The sequence below is a fragment of the Ovis canadensis genome, chromosome 7 (genome assembly GCF_042477335.2).
Source record: "Ovis canadensis isolate MfBH-ARS-UI-01 breed Bighorn chromosome 7, ARS-UI_OviCan_v2, whole genome shotgun sequence".
In the NCBI taxonomy this organism is placed as follows: domain Eukaryota; kingdom Metazoa; phylum Chordata; class Mammalia; order Artiodactyla; family Bovidae; genus Ovis; species Ovis canadensis.
Genome location: NC_091251.1, coordinates 78,275,743 through 78,293,151, shown reverse-complemented (window position 1 = coordinate 78,293,151; position 17,409 = coordinate 78,275,743). Strand labels below are relative to the sequence as shown.

The 17,409-nt window shown below is 40.1% G+C and overlaps 1 non-coding gene across 1 annotated transcript; it reads left to right on the top strand.

Moving 5' to 3' along the window:
- The first annotated feature begins 17,064 nt into the window (after nucleotides 1–17,064).
- TRNAS-GGA (transfer RNA serine (anticodon GGA)) lies at nucleotides 17,065–17,136 on the top strand. Its single transcript has one exon. It is a non-coding gene; the product is annotated as a tRNA-Ser (tRNA).
- The last annotated feature ends 273 nt before the right edge of the window (nucleotides 17,137–17,409 follow it).

Sequence of the window (17,409 nt, the reverse complement as noted above, 5' to 3'; positions counted from 1 at the left end):
GGTTTTTCCCAATCTACCGCAGACCAATTTTTTTGGTTGTTTTGTTTTGTTTGGCCATGCTGTGAGCAGCTTGTAGGACCTCAGCTCCCCGGCCAAGGATTCAACCGAGGTCATAGCAGCAGAAGCACAGTAATCCTAACCAATAGGGCACCAGGGAATTTTCCTGGACCAATGCTTTTGTAAAACACAGTAAAAATGAATGACTGTATTAAGAAAATGAATTTTTTAAAAAAAAGACATACTAATCATGAGAGAAACATTAGACAAATCTTAATTAAGGGACATTCTACAATATAACTGACCATTACTCCTCAAAATTGTCAAGGCCATCAGAAAGAAGCCAAGAGGAGCCTGGGATATCATGACAACTAAAAGTAATGTAGTGTTCTGGGTAAGATTCTAGAATAGAAAAGGACACTAAGAAAAAACTAAGGAAATCTGAATAAAGTATAGACTTTAATAATAATAATAATAATGCCTCAATGTTGGTTCATTAATTATAACAAAAATTACTCTCAAATGTCTAAATGCTATAGAAGGTTTCTAAATTCCTACTCTTGGTTTCAGAACTTATCTCATACCAGGCTGATAATAAATAGTTCATGGACTGGCGCTAGCCCATGAACCACAATTTCCATAGCACTGGTCTAGGCCAGTGCTTCCCAAATACCATGGTGAAGTTTTCACTGGGTACACAGCCAATAAGAAAAAAAAGGATAATGAATTGAGTTTTCCATAAAGCTAATTTAATCTGATATAAAGGACCATCAATTTAATTTGATATAAAGGACCATTCTATATTCTGAGATTATCTCCTTTCTACATATTTAGGAGTATGGGTGTTTGTGTGTGTGTGTGTGTGTGTGTGTGTGTGAAACAATGGAGAGAGTAGATAGTAGCTGTCTTTGTTTGGATGCTTTTGCCTACAAGTTATTAAACAGTGGCTGAAACAATAAAGATACTTCTTTTTCATACAAGAATCCTGTACTTAAAGGAATTCCAAGGAACGTCAAGTGCTGTGATTCCAGCAAGATTTCTTTCATCCTTGCACTCTGCATCTGGTGCATGTTGGCTTGTCCCCTTAAGCTGGCTTTCTTCCTGGTCCCAAGATGGCTGCAGTAGTTCCGGTTGTCCCATAAAGACAGCAATGTCCAAAAAAGCAAGGCTGCCAGTGGTCATTTACTATGACACTAAGCAATCTTGAGCTTTAGGACCCTTCACTTTTACAGGCTTCTTCCAAGGTCCTGAAGAGGACACTAGCAATCATTCACCTGGTCATGTATTTTTGTAAATTGAAAAAGCAAGATAATTTTATACCTTTTTCCTTAAAAAGGGCCCCCAAACTGTATAATGTTCAAGCTCCATAACCTGGATCTTATCCTGAAGAGCACTTTTTCTTCGTGTATCTCTCTTTTTAAGAATAAGAAAAACTTTCCCCAGAACTCCTGCATTATATATCTCTCATTGACTAAAACTAAGCCAAGGCTCACTCCTAAACAAATCATTGGCAAAGGGATGGGACTGCATAATTGGCTTATCCTAATCAAGATTCACTCCTTGCCACAGAAGGAGTTCAATCCCCTGGCTACTACAGACATGAACAAAATTGGGATTCTGAAAACAAGGAAGAAGGGCATGAGATTTTAATATGCTACCAATGGTGTCTTTCTCAGAAAGGATTTTTCTCCCTTAATTGTATTTGCAAAACTAAAAGTTGGTGACCCCCTATTGGGTCCCCTGATTAAAAACAAAAACTTTACTGGATCATGAAATTTAAAAAGTTAGGAACTTGCAGGCAGATCAATGAAGAGAATGAACATAATTAATAACTTCTAATGACTTTGGTTTGACTCACTTAGACTGCGTGATTTATTGAACAGTGCTCTCTGGAGAAACCTGCAGGAGAGAAGGGTAATAAGATAGAACAGAAGTAAAAGCTAAGCAAAGCCATAGTTTCAGCTGGAGTCTAGTTTCACATTGATCCCATGGGGAGCTTTGGAATGTATCTTGCATCACAGAGTTACTGCCTCCTCAAAAAAACAAGGAGCTGTGTTCCACACATCTGTCAGTTACTGGCTGGCCGAGGGGAAGGGGCTAACAACCTCCCAACCAGCTCTTGATGAGCTGGTTCTCTCTGGGCTAGAACAATTCTCTGGGGAAAGGTGCAGCTATGAATGATTTGCCACCAACATGCACAGCAGCTGAGGGATGGATTGGACAGCCTAGTAAAGGGATTTGGGTGGAGTTCCATCAATGTTTAAAATATACCCTTCCATCAAGTAGTTTTCTGGATATATTTCAGAGGAAAAAGTGAAAGAACAGTTTTGTTCACATTAATACATAGTATACAAAATAGGCTGGACTCATGAGCTATAATCATAAAGCAACTGAATTTTGTCTTTCACTATCCCTTCAAATTTATTAGATGGAACTGGTTCATCCTTTACCTCTGAATGAACTCAAGCAGTCTCATGACTTTTCTGATCCCTTTTAGCACAGAAAAATCCTTACCATGACTTGACGTAAGCAAACCAACTTTAGTTGAAGTAAATGAATGTCTAGGCTCCTATACCCACCTCTTATCCTGCTTGCTAACCACGGTTCCTGACCCCTTAGGCAGCGAGAGAATTGAGCAAAAGGAAGAGGTGAGGAAGGCAGGAAAAGGCTGACTTAAAATGGCCTTGAAGACTGTCCTGGCAAATGTTTAGAGCTTGGCTCTTTCCTTTTGTGGGTAACTGCCATGGTTGCTTCAGAAACATCCCAATCAGAAATCTTTTACTTATAGCTTCCTTGATCTAAGCAATCATATCTTAGATCTGTCTGGTCTGTGTGTCTTACTCCTTCTATGGCCCATAATAATTTCTTCAGAGTTTCTGTTAGGCCATCATCACCCTTCAGGAAACCCTATCAGACTGTATGTATGGGTAGGTATTCTCACCACTCTCTCTCTCAAATCTGGGTCTTAGGAAACATTTAGGAAGTCTTGGCCCCATTCAATTTTATTTGCCTGTCAGCAGCTAGCCAGCCCACTCACATCCTTTAAATTCCTGGAACCGAGCCTGTTTCACGAGGCTTGAGTGAGGAGCATCCACCCACCAGCTCTACTCTTTGATGGCAGTTGGGGAATCCATATCACAGCTCTCACCAATCCTTTCTCCCTCATCCCATCTATGCTCTTGGTGTGGCTGAAGGATTTAAGAGCCAATTAACACTGAGTGACTTTCACTCGCACTTAAGTCTGTGCAGTTCAGTTCCGTTCAGTCGCACAGTTGTGCCTGGCTCTTTGTGACCCCATGGACTGCAGCACACCAGGTCTCCCTGTCCATAACCAACTCCCAGAGCTTGCTCAAATTCATGTTCTTCCAGTCGGTGATGCTATCATCCTCTGTCGTCCCCTTCTCCTCCTGCCTTCTATCTTTTCCAAGAAGTCAGTTCTTTGCATCAGGTGGCCAAACTATTGGAGCTTTAGCTTCAGCATCAGTCCTTCCATTGAATATTCAGAACTGATTTCCTTTAGAATTGACTGGTTTGATCTCTTTGCAGCCCAAGGGACTCTCAAGAGTCTTCTCTAACTCCACAGTTCAAAAGCATCAATTCTTCTGCACTCAGCTTTCTTTATGGTTCAACTCTCACATCCATACACGACTACTGGAAAAACCATAGCTTTCACAAATGGACCTTTGTCCACAAAATAATGTCTCTGCTTTTTAATATGCTGTCTAAGTTGGTCATAGTTTTTCTTCCAAGGAGCAAGCGTCTTAATTTCATGGCTGCAGTCACCATCTTCAGTGATTTTGGAGCCCAGGAAAATAAAGTCTATCACTGTTTCCATTATTTCCTCATCTATTTGCCATGAAGTGATGGGACCAGATGCCATTTTTTGAATGTTGAGTTTTAAGCCAGCTTTTCTATCCTTTAAATTTAAATGAATCAAAATTGGGAGTTCCATGATGGGCCAGTGGTTAGGACTCCATGGTTTCACTGCAAAGGGCGTGGGTTTGATCTCTGGTCAGAGAACTAATATCTCACAAACTAAGTGGCACAGTCAAAAAAGTAAAAACAAAGAAATAAATTAATCAACTTTATAAATTAATCAAAATTACAAAAAATTAAAAATTCAGTCATGGTACTTATAAGTCAAGGGCTCAATAGCCACATGTGGCTAGAGGCTACCACACAGGAAGCACGGATACAGAACATTTCCATCATTGTAGAAGGCTCTATTGATTCTTTGATTTTTGAACATCTACTTTAAAGTCTTTGCATGGTCTTCTGAACTTTTGGTATCTGAAACACCATACCTTAAAGCCTCAAGCAAAGCCTAATAAACTGTTCCACATACATTTAAAAATGTGAGATGCATTAATATAACTAAATAGGATTTTCCCATGAATCTCATCTCATGTATAGTAATCATTACATTCTTAAAGTTGTAAAAATCTTACAAGGACTACTTCAATCACTTCGCTTCAGCTTATATTCAATTAATATATCGTAATTTATCTCAGAGAACATATTTGAATATCATTTAATAAAGTTTATATTTGTTGAATTTTTACTTTTGAAATTACCCTTTGTTATATTTTATGTCCAATGCAGCAATAATTTAAACATGGGTCATTGAGGGAGTACCTTGGTGGCCTAGTGGCTAGGGCTCTGTGCTTTCACTGCCACGGCCCTGGTTCAATCCCTGATCAGGGAACTAAGATCCTGCAAACCACTCAGTGCAGCCAAATAAATAAATAAAATAGTTCATCAAAGTATAAATATAGTAATGAAAATAATAATGTAAACACTATACTTGAGAACAACCACATAAAAAGTGACTAGAAATCTAGAACAAATATACAATGCATACTGATTTCCTATAAGTAACAAAAGATGAAAAATACAGACAAGAAATATGATTAATCTTTGAAGTTGAATGATAGTCATTAATTAATTTATTCTCTAGTTCTCAGCAATGTTGTCTGCTTCAAAATGTTGCCAGATGGTAGCGTGAACTCTCTGTGTAATGTTCTAACAAAGCATCACGACCACTCAGATGAACCAATCATCTGTTCTGTTTCAAAACAAGCAGAAAATAAATAATATTCTTCAATATGAAAACAGTGAAATGTGCTGCTGGATCAAAACAATGTCTATCTGTCATTCTTATGAACCTTATTAAAAGTAATAATACTTTGCAAGTAAAGTGCATGTCATGGCATTGCTGAACAACAGTTGCAAAGCAAATGATAAGAATCATATTCAGAGAGAAGACAGAAATGGCTATTGGCAATCCCTTAATGAATGACTCTATTGTAGAAGCTAATGACAAAGGCACACACGGTAACAGAGTAGTTACTATCCTTTGTGCGCACTAGTACCTCATGCGAGAAGGAAACCGCTGATGAGAATCAGGGCAGAAACCAGACCTTGGCATATCATGATATAACATGTGGGTGAGAAGCTCTAGATGAGTTTTTGTTCTCCTCATCCCTGAAGGGTTAGTCACTCAGTCGCGTTCAACCTCTATGCGACCCCATGAACTGTAGCCCGCTGGGCTCCTCTGTCCATGGAATTTTCCAGGTGAGAATACTAAAGTGGGTTGCCATTTTGAACTCCAGGGGATCTCCCTGACCCACGGATGGAACATGGGTCTTATGCTGGTGGAATTTTTTATTGCTACAAATCATAACAACTTAATGTACAGACTCAAACCTGTAATTTTCATATTCTTACTTTTTTTATATAACACCAAAAACATTTTATATTGGGGTACAGCCAATTAACAATGTTGTGGTAGTTTCAGGTGAACAACAAAGGGACTCAGCCACACATATAAATGTATCCATTCTCCCCCAAACCCCTCTCTCTTCCAGGCTGGCACATAAAATTGAACAGTTTCATGTGCTATACAATAGGACTTTGTTGGTTATCCACGTTAAATGTAGCAGTGTGTATGTGACCTTCCAAGATCTTGAAGATCATGATTTTCATTATTGAAATGAAACTTAATTTTCATTAATTTTTAATTAATAAATTAAATCAATTTATTTTATTATAAATAAAATCAATAAATTGAATCATTTATTATATAACTAATATAATAAATCAAAATATTAAAATAAATAAGTTTTATTATAAAATCTAAAAATCAAATTATTACTATATATTTAATATAAAATTTAAATTAATTTATTTTATTACTACCCATTTATTATAATTAATAACATGCTAATTTTAAATTAATAAATAACATTTGAATGAAAAAAATTCCACCTTCCAGTATGGGTCACTGGGTTTGATCCCTAGGGGAGCTAAGATTGCACATGCCTTGGGGCAATTAAGCCTGCCTGCTTGCCACAAACAACTACAGTGAAGCCTGTGGGCCACAATGAAGGATCCTGCATGCTACAATGAAGATCCTGCGTGCCACAGCTAAGAGCTGACACAGCCGAATAAATATTTTTTAAAATAAAAAATAAACAATTGACAAAATAAAAAAGAACAGTAGGCAACCAATACCCTGTTGGTTCTGTTTCTGTGGAGAACCTTGATTAACACAAGCACCTTTCTGATTTCTGGGAAAGTAGACTGCCATGCCCAGTGTATAGTATTTGTCCAGGTCCAGAAGTGACCCAAGGTGTCAGAACACTCAGGTATAGGGTGGTTGGCCTGGATGCAGGATCACAGCAAGGGGAGTGACCCAGCCCTCCCAGTGAGAGGCTGGTCAGACCCAGGGAGCAGAGCCACGTGGGCCCCAGTGAAGCTGGGTGGCTTTGATTGTAGCCAGGATAGAATAAGTAGCTACAGGTTCAGGATGTGGAATCCAAAGAAATCTAAGGAGCATAAACTGTATCTGAAGTTGACCCAAAGTTGACTTCAAGCACCTATTATCTAGACTTTTAATGTTGAAGGTAAAACATCAGGATATCTTCAGAAAACTCCACTGTGTACAACTGACTCAATGACTAACACCTTCAATTTTCCCTAACTCCAGATGATTCTTCAGATACCTAGAAGATAAATCAATGATGTATTATTCAGCTTATTTTAAATCACATTCAAAAACTGCAACAGTACGGCCCCAGGGCAAGTCCCAAGAATGAATCAAGTTACCCATTATGACACTGCCTTGACAGAAATTGCATACAATCTTTAAAAATCTGAAATGATCATCATAAATTTTGAATATTGCTTTATACTAGTGAGCAATCTTTTAAAATAGACACTAAAATTTCAGTTCACAAGCATGCCAAACACTGATAAGGGGTCCAATGAGGCTGAATGTGAAAGTCACTCAGTTGGATGCAACTCTTTTCAACTACATGGATTGTAGCCCACCAGGCTCTTCTGTCCATGGAATTCTCCAAGCATGAATACTGGAGCCATTCCCTCCTCCAGCAGACCTTCCCAAACCAGGATCAAATCCAGATCTCCCACCTTGCAGGCGAATTCCTTACCATCTAAGCCACCAAGAAAGCCCAATGAAGCTGTTCAGTTCAGTTCAGTTCCGTTCAGTCGCTCAGTCATGTCTGACTCAGTCATTGCGACCCCATGAATCGCAGCACGCCAGGCCTCCCTGTCCATCACCATCACCCGGAATTCACTCAGACTCACGTCCATCGAGTCTGTGATGCCATCCAGCCATCTCATCCTCAGTCGTCCCCTTCTCCTCCTGCCCCCAATCCCTCCCAGCATCAGAGTCTTTTCCAGTGAGTCAACTCTTCGCATGAGGTGGCCAAAGTACTGGAGCTTCAGCTTTAGCATCATTCCTTCCAAAGAAATCCCAGGGTTGATCTCCTTCAGAATGGACTGGTTGGATCTCCTTGCAGTCCAAGGGACTCTCAAGAGTCTTCTCCAACACCACAGTTCAAAAGCATCAATTCTTTGGCGCTCAGCCTTCTTCACAGTTCAACTCTCACATCCATACATGACCACTGGAAAAACCATAGCCTTGACGAAACAGACCTTAGTCAGCAAAGTAATGTCTCTGCTTTTGAATATGCTATCTAGGTTGGTCATAACTTTTCTTCCAAGGAGTAAGCGTCTTTTAATTTCATGGCTGCAGTCACCATCTGCAGTGATTTTGGAGCCCCCCAAAATAAAGTCTGACACTGTTTCCACTGTTTCCCCATCTATTTCCCATGAAGTGATGGGACCAGATGCCATGATCTTCGTTTTCTGAATGTTGAGCTTTAAGCCAACTTTTTCACTCTCACATTCATCAAGAGGCTTTTTAGCTCCTCTTCACTTTCTGCCATAAGGGTGGTGTTATCTGCATATCTGAGGTTATTGATATTTCTCCTGGCAATCTTGATTCCAGCTTGTGTTTCTTCCAGTCCAGCATTTCTCATGATGTACTCTGCATAGAAGTTAAATAAGCAGAGTGACAATATGCAGCCTTGACGTACTCCTTTTCCTATTTGGAACCAGTCTGTTGTTCCACGTCCAGTTCTAACTGTTGCTTCCTGACCTGCATACAGATTCCTCAAGAGGCAGGTTAGGTGGTCTGGTATGCCCATCTCTTTCAGAATTTTCCACAGTTTATTGTGATCCACACAGTCAAAGGCTTTGGCATAGTCAATAAAGCAGAAATAGATGTTTTTCTGGAACTCTCTTGCTTTTTCCATGATCCAGCGGACGTTGGCAATCTGATCTCTGGTTTCTCTGCCTTTTCTAAAACCAGCTTGAACATCAGGGAGTTCACGGTTCACATATTGCTGAAGCCTGGCTTGAAGAATTTTGAGCATTGCTTTATTAGCATGTGAGATGAGTGCAACTGTGCACTAGTTTGAGCATTCTTTTGCATTGCCTTTCTTTGGAATTGGAATGAAAACTGACCTTTTCCAGTCCTCTGGCCACTGCTGAGTTTTCCAAATTTGCTGGCATATTGAGTGCAGCACTTTCACAGCATCATCTTTCAGGATTTGGAACAGCTCAACTGGAATTCCATCACCTCCACTAGCTTTGTTCGTAGTGATGCTTTCTAAGGCCCACTTGACTTCACTTTCCAAGATGTCTGGCTCTAGATTAGTGATCACATCATCATGATTATCTGGGTCGTGAAGATCTTTTTTGTACAGTTCTTCCGTGTATTCTTGCCACCTCTTCTTAATGTCTTCTGCTTCTGTTAGGTCCATATCATTTCTGTCCTTTATCAAGCCCATCTTTGCATGAAATGTTCCTTTGGTATCTCTAATTTTCTTGAAGAGATCTCTAGCCTTTCCCATTCTGTTGTTTTCCTCTATTTCTTTGCATTGATCGCTGAAGAAGGCTTTCTTATCTCTTCTTGCTATTCTTTGGAACTCTGCATTCAGATGCTTATATCTTTCCTTTTCTCCTTTGCTTTTCGCCTCTCTTCTTTTCACAGCTATTTGTAAGGCCTCCCCAGACAGCCATTTTGCTTTTTTGCATTTCTTTTCCATGGGGATGATCTTGATCCCTGTCTCCCATACAATGTCATGAACCTCATTCCATAGTTCATCAGGCACTCTATCTATCAGATCTAGGCCCTTAAATCTATTTCTCACTTCCACTGTATAATCATAAGGGATTTGATTTAGGTCATACCTGAATGGTCTAGCGGTTTTCCCTACTTTCTTCAGTTTGAGTCTGAATTTGGTAATAAGGAGTTCATGATCTGAGCCACAGTCAGCTCCTGGTCTTGTTTTTGTTGACTGTATAGAGCTTCTCCATCTTTGGCTGCAAAGAATATAATCAATCTGATTTTGGTGTTGACCATCTGGTGATGTCCATGTGTAGAGTCTTCTCTTGTGTTGTTGGAAGAGGGTGTTTGCTATGACCAGTGCATCTTCTTGGCAAAAAGTATGAGAAAAACTACTTTCTTTATATCTGTGAAAAAAATCACACAGAAACTTGTATCAACTGCCCTTCTGAGTTATAAGATTTAAATATTAACTCACTGTTGAGGGTCCTGAAAGCAAGAGACATTGCTATACCAATAGCTAAGATATTTCATAAGGCCTTGATAGTGGCTCCCAGGAAGGCTACGAGTACATTAAAGGCAATTAGAAATACAAGCTATCATCGCCATTATGTTCCCAGTTGATGCTCCCAGAAATCAGATCTCACAGGGTATTTAAATATTAAAACCTAAAAACATGCTCTTGGGACTTCCCTGGCAGTCCAGTGGTTAAAAACTCATAATTCCATGACTTTTCTGGTGGTCCAGTGGTTAAGACTTCATCTTCCAAATGAAGGGAGTACAGGCTCAATCCCTGGTTGGAGAGCTAAGATTCCACATGCTTTGTGGCCAAAATACCAAAGCATAAAACAGAGGCAATATTGTAACAAGTTCAATAAAGACTTTAAAAATGGTCCACATTAAAAAAATGAAAAGAAGAAGAATCACACTTCCACTGAAGGGGGCACAGGTTTGATCTGCATGGCAAAAAGCCTGTATGCCATATGATGTGGCCAAAAATAAAACAAAAATAAAAACTTGCCCTTCCCCCAAATGAATTACATCAATAGATAATCAATGGAGATTAGAAGAGACAGTTTGAAGATCTCTTTACCCCTATAACACACAGAAAACTGGCTTTGGGAATGGAGATGATGATGATAATGATAAGCAGCAGGCAGTGAGTGTTTACTGAGTTCTAAGCTTTATGCTAAGCACTTACTTTCATTCTAACCTTATCATTACTATCTCAGACTCAGTCTGTTTGTGCTGCTTAAACAGAAAAACCATAGAATGGGTAGCTTACAAACAATGAAAATTTAGTTCTCACAGTTCTGAAGGCTGGAAGTCTGGGATAAGGGGGCCAGTATGGCTGAGTTTGGGTGAGCGTCCTCGGTCTGCTGGTGGACCTCTAGTTACACCCCTAACTGCACAGAGAAGGTGCACCCTCTCTCATGACTCGAGGAAGCACACTAATCCTATTCATGGGGACTCCATTCTCACTACCTCATGTAATCCTGACTACCTCCCAATACCATCATGCTGGGGTGTAAGGGTAGGGGTAACGTTTCAACATATAACTATTAGGGGGACACAAACATTCAGTCCTGCAAGGTAGGAATCACTGTTCCTAGTTAACAGATGAGAAAACTGAGCAGCAGAAATGTTGAATAAATTACCCCTGGACTTGTTAGTTTTATAGGTCCAAATAGAGTGTGTCTTACTCCAAACCCATCAGTTCAGTTCAGTTCAGTTCAGTTGCTCAGTTGTGTCTGACTCTTTGCGACCCCATGAATCGCAGCACTCCAGGCCTCCCTGTCCATCACCATCTCCCGGAATTCACTCAGACTCACGTCCATCGAGTCTGTGATGCCATCCAGCCATCTCATCCTCGGTCGTCCCCTTCTCCTCCTGCTCCCAATCTCTCCCAGCATCAGAGTCTTTTCCAATGAGTCAACTCTTCGCATGAGGTGGCCAAAGTACTGGAGCTTCAGCTTTAGCATCATTCCTTCCAAAGAAATCCCAGGGTTGATCTCCTTCAGAATGGACTGGTTGGATCTCCTTGCAGTCCAAGGGACTCTCAAGAGTCTTCTCCAACACCACAGTTCAAAAGCATCAATTCTTTGGCGCTCAGCCTTCTTCACAGTCCAACTCTCACATCCATACATGACCACAGGAAAAACCATAGCCTTGACGAGACAGACCTTAGTCAGCAAAGTAATGTCTCTGCTTTTGAATATGCTATCTAGGTTGGTCATAACTTTTCTTCCAAGGAGTAAGCGTCTTTTAATTTCATGGCTGCAGTCACCATCTGCAGTGATTTTGAAGCCCCCAAAAATAAAGTCTGACACTGTTTCCACTGTTTCCCCATCTATTTCCCATGAAGTGATGGGACCAGATGCCATGATCTTCGTTTTCTGAATGTTGAGCTTTAAGCCAACTTTTTCACTTTCACATTCATCAAGAGGCTTTTTAGCTCCTCTTCACTTTCTGCCATAAGGGTGGTGTCATCTGCATATCTGAGGTTATTGACATTTTACTTCTAGCTTAATGCTGAACAGGAAAGATTCTGTGGACTGCTGGAAATCAAGAGCCTCTAGAAGAGGCTGGGAGTCATGCTTCCACTAGAAATAAAAAAATAAGCCCAGGGAATGGAGAAAATAGACAAGCCAACAAGAATTCTGCAATTGTGACTGATAAACATGTAGGACAGAGATCATGTATTTGGTCATGAAAGAAAAAGATAGCCCTTGGGACCCCAACAAGAGCACAGCTAGGATTAATAAGAGGATTTTTCAGGTATCATAAATAGGCAGATTTTCATAACCTGTAAACTTCAGCAGTATGCAGTACAAGGAGAGAAAAAATGGCTCAATTATACTTTATGTCAATTAAATATATTCCTCTTAAATTCAGTGGTGAAGGTGGAGCTCCATATTTCAGATTTTTTGGAATTTGAGGAGAAAAGAGATTATACCAATTCAGGCATATTACATAAGCTGTGTTTTTTGTCCACCCACGTGGCTTGTAGGGATTTTAGTTTCCTGACCAGGAATCGAACCTGAGCCTCAGTAGCGAGGGCACAGAGTCTAACCACTGGACTGTCAGGGAATTCCCTATATAAGATTATTTGCATGGAAAAAATGGGGCAAATTTGAACTGATATAAGTAACACAAGAAGTTCTCCCATTTGTGATTCCTTTGGAAGAGTTTGTGGACTTTGCAAACTCTCTGCCTATAGATATTGCAACATCATGCTCTCAGAGATTGCTGGCAAGTTCCCACCTCTCACAAAGGATGATCACTTCTATTAGTATGTTGTTTAGTCGCTCAGTCACGTCCAACTCTTTGCAACACCAGGCACTGTAGCCCGCCAGGCTCCTCTGTCCATGGGATTTCCCAGGTGAGAATACCGAAGTGGGTTGCCATTTCCTTCTCCAGGAGATCTTCCCAACCCAGGGACTGAACCTGTGTCTCCTGCATTGGCAGGTGGACTCTCTACCACTGAACCACATAGAAAGCCCCTGTATTAATATAGATGAATAGGAGGACTTAAAACAGGATTCTATTGGGCTCTAATTAACTGAGGTAAGTTCAATTATGTAAACTGGATCAGATAGAGCGTACAGTTAACCCAAGAGTTACTTTGAACTGCTGAAAAATTTAACAAGAGTTAACAAAATACTTTGCTGATTTTTCTAGTAGTTACTGCAACCTTCTGAAATTAACAATTTAGTAAATCCTACAGGATGAATAAATGTTCTTGTTTATTCAATTCTCTAAAAGGTTTGCATCAACTGTTTATTAGAACTTGTCCTCAAAACGATCTGGAGCAGTTGTTTTCTTTAGGAGAATCTCCCTTGAAATTACCAATTCCGTGTGTTTAAAGGAGTACTCAGGGTTGGGTTTGAACTTTTTAAGTGAATCTTGATTAATTACTTTTCTTAAACTAGGTATTTGTTCACTTATATTTATTTAAAAATGAGTTTTTTTCATAATTTCTTTCTAATCTCTGTTGTCCCTTGTGTTATGTCCCAGTTATTCCCAGTATAGTGCTTTTGTGCCTTTCTCTTTTTTTAAACTAAGTCTCCAGAGATATATTAATTTTATTACTCAAAGAACCAATTTTTTGCTTGTTGATTCTTTTCTACCTTTTTTTCCATTTTATTAATTTCTACTGTATTAGTTCCATACTTCTACTACTCCTTGGGTTTATTCTGTTGTTACTTTAATAACGTTTAAATTAGCCACCTAGCTCATTAATTTTCAGCCTTTGGCTTTTCTAAATTATCCATTTAAGATTATGTTTCCCTATATGCATTGCTATAGCTAAATCTTCAAATTTTTTATTTGTTACATTTGTTTTTATTTTTCAGTTCTATGTATTTTGAATTTTCTGAGTTCCTTTTTTACCTGTGAATAATTTAGCAGTTTATTTTAAGATTTGTTGGCATATAAGATTTTCACAGTCATTTTTTACAAACTGATTTGAATTTTAACTGCACTGTAGTCAGAAATTGTGGTTCCAATTTTTCGAAATGTATTGACACAAACTCTGGACTATTAAGTACTCAATTTTCATAACATTCTGTACAGCATAAAAAATGTACATTCTCTAGTTGTTTTATGGGATTCTATATATGTCCATTAGATCAAGTTTGCTAATTGTATTATTCAAATTTTATCTATCTTTACTGATATTTTCTGTTCTGGAGGACAGCAGAACCATGTTTGGAGTGTTCTATAAGAAAGAGTGACCTAAAAATTTATATTAAAAAAAGAATTTATATTCACAAATTTGCTTTCATAAAATAAAGCAGAGGGCAAATATTCTCCAGCATGAAAGAGCTCAAATGAAATAACTATGAGTTCTTCTTGAAAAAGAAGACAATCCAAAATTCTCTGATAACAAAATGCAGCCATGCAAGAATGGGTAGAATCAAAACAGAAGATTTTAGAAAAGAAAGAGCCCCGGTGAGTGTCGACTATGGTGACAGACCACCTGGGCTGGGATCAAATCTCTCTGTGACCTTGGACACGTCATTTAAGCTCTCTGTACCTAAGTCTCCTCACTGTAAAATGTAGACAAGAGATGAACTGAAGTCTTAAGATTTTCTAAGACTTCATTTGGCTTATATACGAAATGACATTAGAATAGGGCCTGGTAAAGAAAATGCTGTTAGCTGTATATGTGAAGCTAGTATTTCATTTTAGAAAACAAGGCTAAACAGCTATGAGGGCTGTTACTACAAATTAGAATATGAGGAGCCTCACAGAATTGCCAAGAAGACTGCAGAGTAACTTCATAGCTAAGAACTTCCAAAATAATGTTTTAAGACGGATCACTGGGAATTCCCAGTGGTTAGGACTCAGTGCTCTCACTGCCAAGGGCCTGCGTTCAATCCCTGGTCAGGGATATAAAATCCTACAAGCCAAAGAATGTGGCCAAAAAAAAAAAAAAAAAAAAGGGACTGGTCTAGTGAGGACAGGCCTATTGCCACTGCCAAGCTGCCAAGAACTGGAAGGGGCAGTTTCTGACCCCCCAACACCCCTGGCACCACTGGACACTGGAGCCTATCACTAGCAGCACTGACCCTGGAGCTCCTGAAATTTGATCCTGCTGCAGTGGCCCCCAGAGAGCACACAGGATGAGTGAGTCTTGATCACATGCCATATCCAAGGTGCAAGGGAAACTGGCACGTGAGTAGCGGCACTTTCAGCTTTGTAGGCCCAGGTGGGCTCTGTCTGCTACCCAGACTCATGTGAAAGAGAATTTCCCAAGCATAACACAGGACTCAGAAGCTGGGCAGCCTTAAAGAATGACCTATCTCCTCTGCAGCAAACTAAGTGAGTATAGGGCATGAGTTCTATACACAGAATGCCTAGGGACAAACGCTCTGTAACTGTGGCCAAGTTAATTAAACTGCAGGAGGCTTCATTTCATCTGTAAATGGAGATAATAATAGTACCATTCTCGAAGTGCTGTCCTAAAGATTAAATGACTCAGCGACTGAACAGCAACATTAAATAAGTTAATTCAAGTGCTCAGCAAATGTTAGGTATATTAAAGTGATTCTTCTTCATCTTCTTCTCCTCCTTCCTCTCTTCTTCCTCTGCTCCTTCCTCCTCTTCCTTTTCTTTCTTTCTCTCCACTCCTTCATGAGAGCTAAGTCAATTCAGTTGTGTCCGACTCTGTGTGACCCCATGGACTGTAGCGCACCAGGTTCCTCTGTCCATAGGATTCTCCAAGCAAGAATACTGGAGTAGGTTGCCATTTCTTTCTCTAGGTGATCTTCGTGACCCAGGGATGGAACCTGAGTCTCCTGCATTGCAGGCAGATTATTTACCATCTGAGCCACCAGGGAAGCCCATTGAAGGAAGAAAGGAGAGGGGAAATTAAAGTATATAAATACATACACAATAGCAGAGAAGAAAACATGAATTGCGGAGATTGTTCTTACTTCCACAATGTTGTATAAATACTACAGTTAATATTTATGGCTTGTTTTCCCACCATCTGTCCCACATTTCCTTGGTTCTCCATCAGCATCTCAGCTGGTTTGGATTTTTGCCTGAAGAAGTGAACCAAACCTTAATTCCTGTGGGAGCTGAGCCTCCTGGTCCAGCTGCTATCGAGTTACTGTAGTTTTCCACTTACTTCTACCACTGGCAGTGGCGGAGGCAGTCCAGTGGTTCCCTAGAGTCCCATCCATATTCCTTCTTGCCCTCCCTGTGTGCCATGTTGCCAGTTGGGTTCTCTGAAAGTAGATACTGAGATGGGAGTTTGGGGTGCAAGGTGCTTGTTAGGGATCAACACCAGTGATGTTAAGGAGGGGGAAGCAGAATTGAGCAGAGGAGCAAAACTGCAGTATAAACCTGGCAAAGCCTAAGCCAGCCTGGTGGGGAGGGAGCTCTGAAGCAAGTGTTGCCGGTCACTCAGTCACCAGCTATCCCAGGAAGGGTGTGGCATGTGCAAGGTGGCTCTTGGCAGCTAAAGGTCTGATATCTGGAAGCTGACTGCACACCATATTGCCTGTAGCTGGGCCAAAAGTCCTTCCTTCAAAGGGATCTGCTGGGCTTATCTCTTTTTCACAGGCAGCAACTTCATTTCTTCTTAGGAGCCAGGCACAATCACCCCATCAACATCATGAACCCCTCTTTTTATATCTGTTCAGCCAACGGCATGTGGAAACCTTACTTCTGATCCACTAGAACATAATTGCATCTGCTTGTGAAAGCATTCCTCCCCCTGGGCATGACAAAGCACAGAACTTTGAAGATGGACAACGAAAATTTTGCAACTAGGTCACTGAGTGGAATGCTCAGAGGTGCCTCCTCCACCTCGTTTGTCATTTGCAGCATAGAACTGAAAATATTGTAGTTTTAGGAAAACAGATTGACCTGTTTATGATAGAAATGGGCTTCTAAAAAAAATCTAAATGCAAGTCAAATTGTGGCCAACTGAATTGAATTTAAATGCATTTGAGGAACTCACAGTGTAAAGGAAATAGTTCAGCAAAATTATTTTTATTAATCAAATAGTCACTCTTTCACCCCCTAACTCACTTTTCCCACTTGCTCTCCATCTCCATCAAATTGAAATATCTTATCAATTAACATGTTTGACATTGAGTTTCAATAGTAATAGGGCTTCCTTGGTGGCTCAGAGGTTAAAGCGTCTGCCTGGAATGCAGGAGACCCGGGTTCGATCCCTGGGTTGGGAAGATCCCCTGGAGAAGGAAATAGCAACCCACTCCAGTACTCTTGCCTGGAGAATCCCACGGAGGGAGGAGCCTGGTGGGCTACAGTCCGTGGGGTCGCAGAGTCGGACATGACTGAGCACACACCTGTACTGTTAAGTACAATTTAATATCCCACAATGTTTCATGGCTATACTGGTTTCTTGTTCCTGACAAGACACCTAGGGCTTATGAAATTACCCCAGCAGGAGGTAATGGAAAAATGAATATAAAACCTTTTTGTTAGTGAATGAGAAA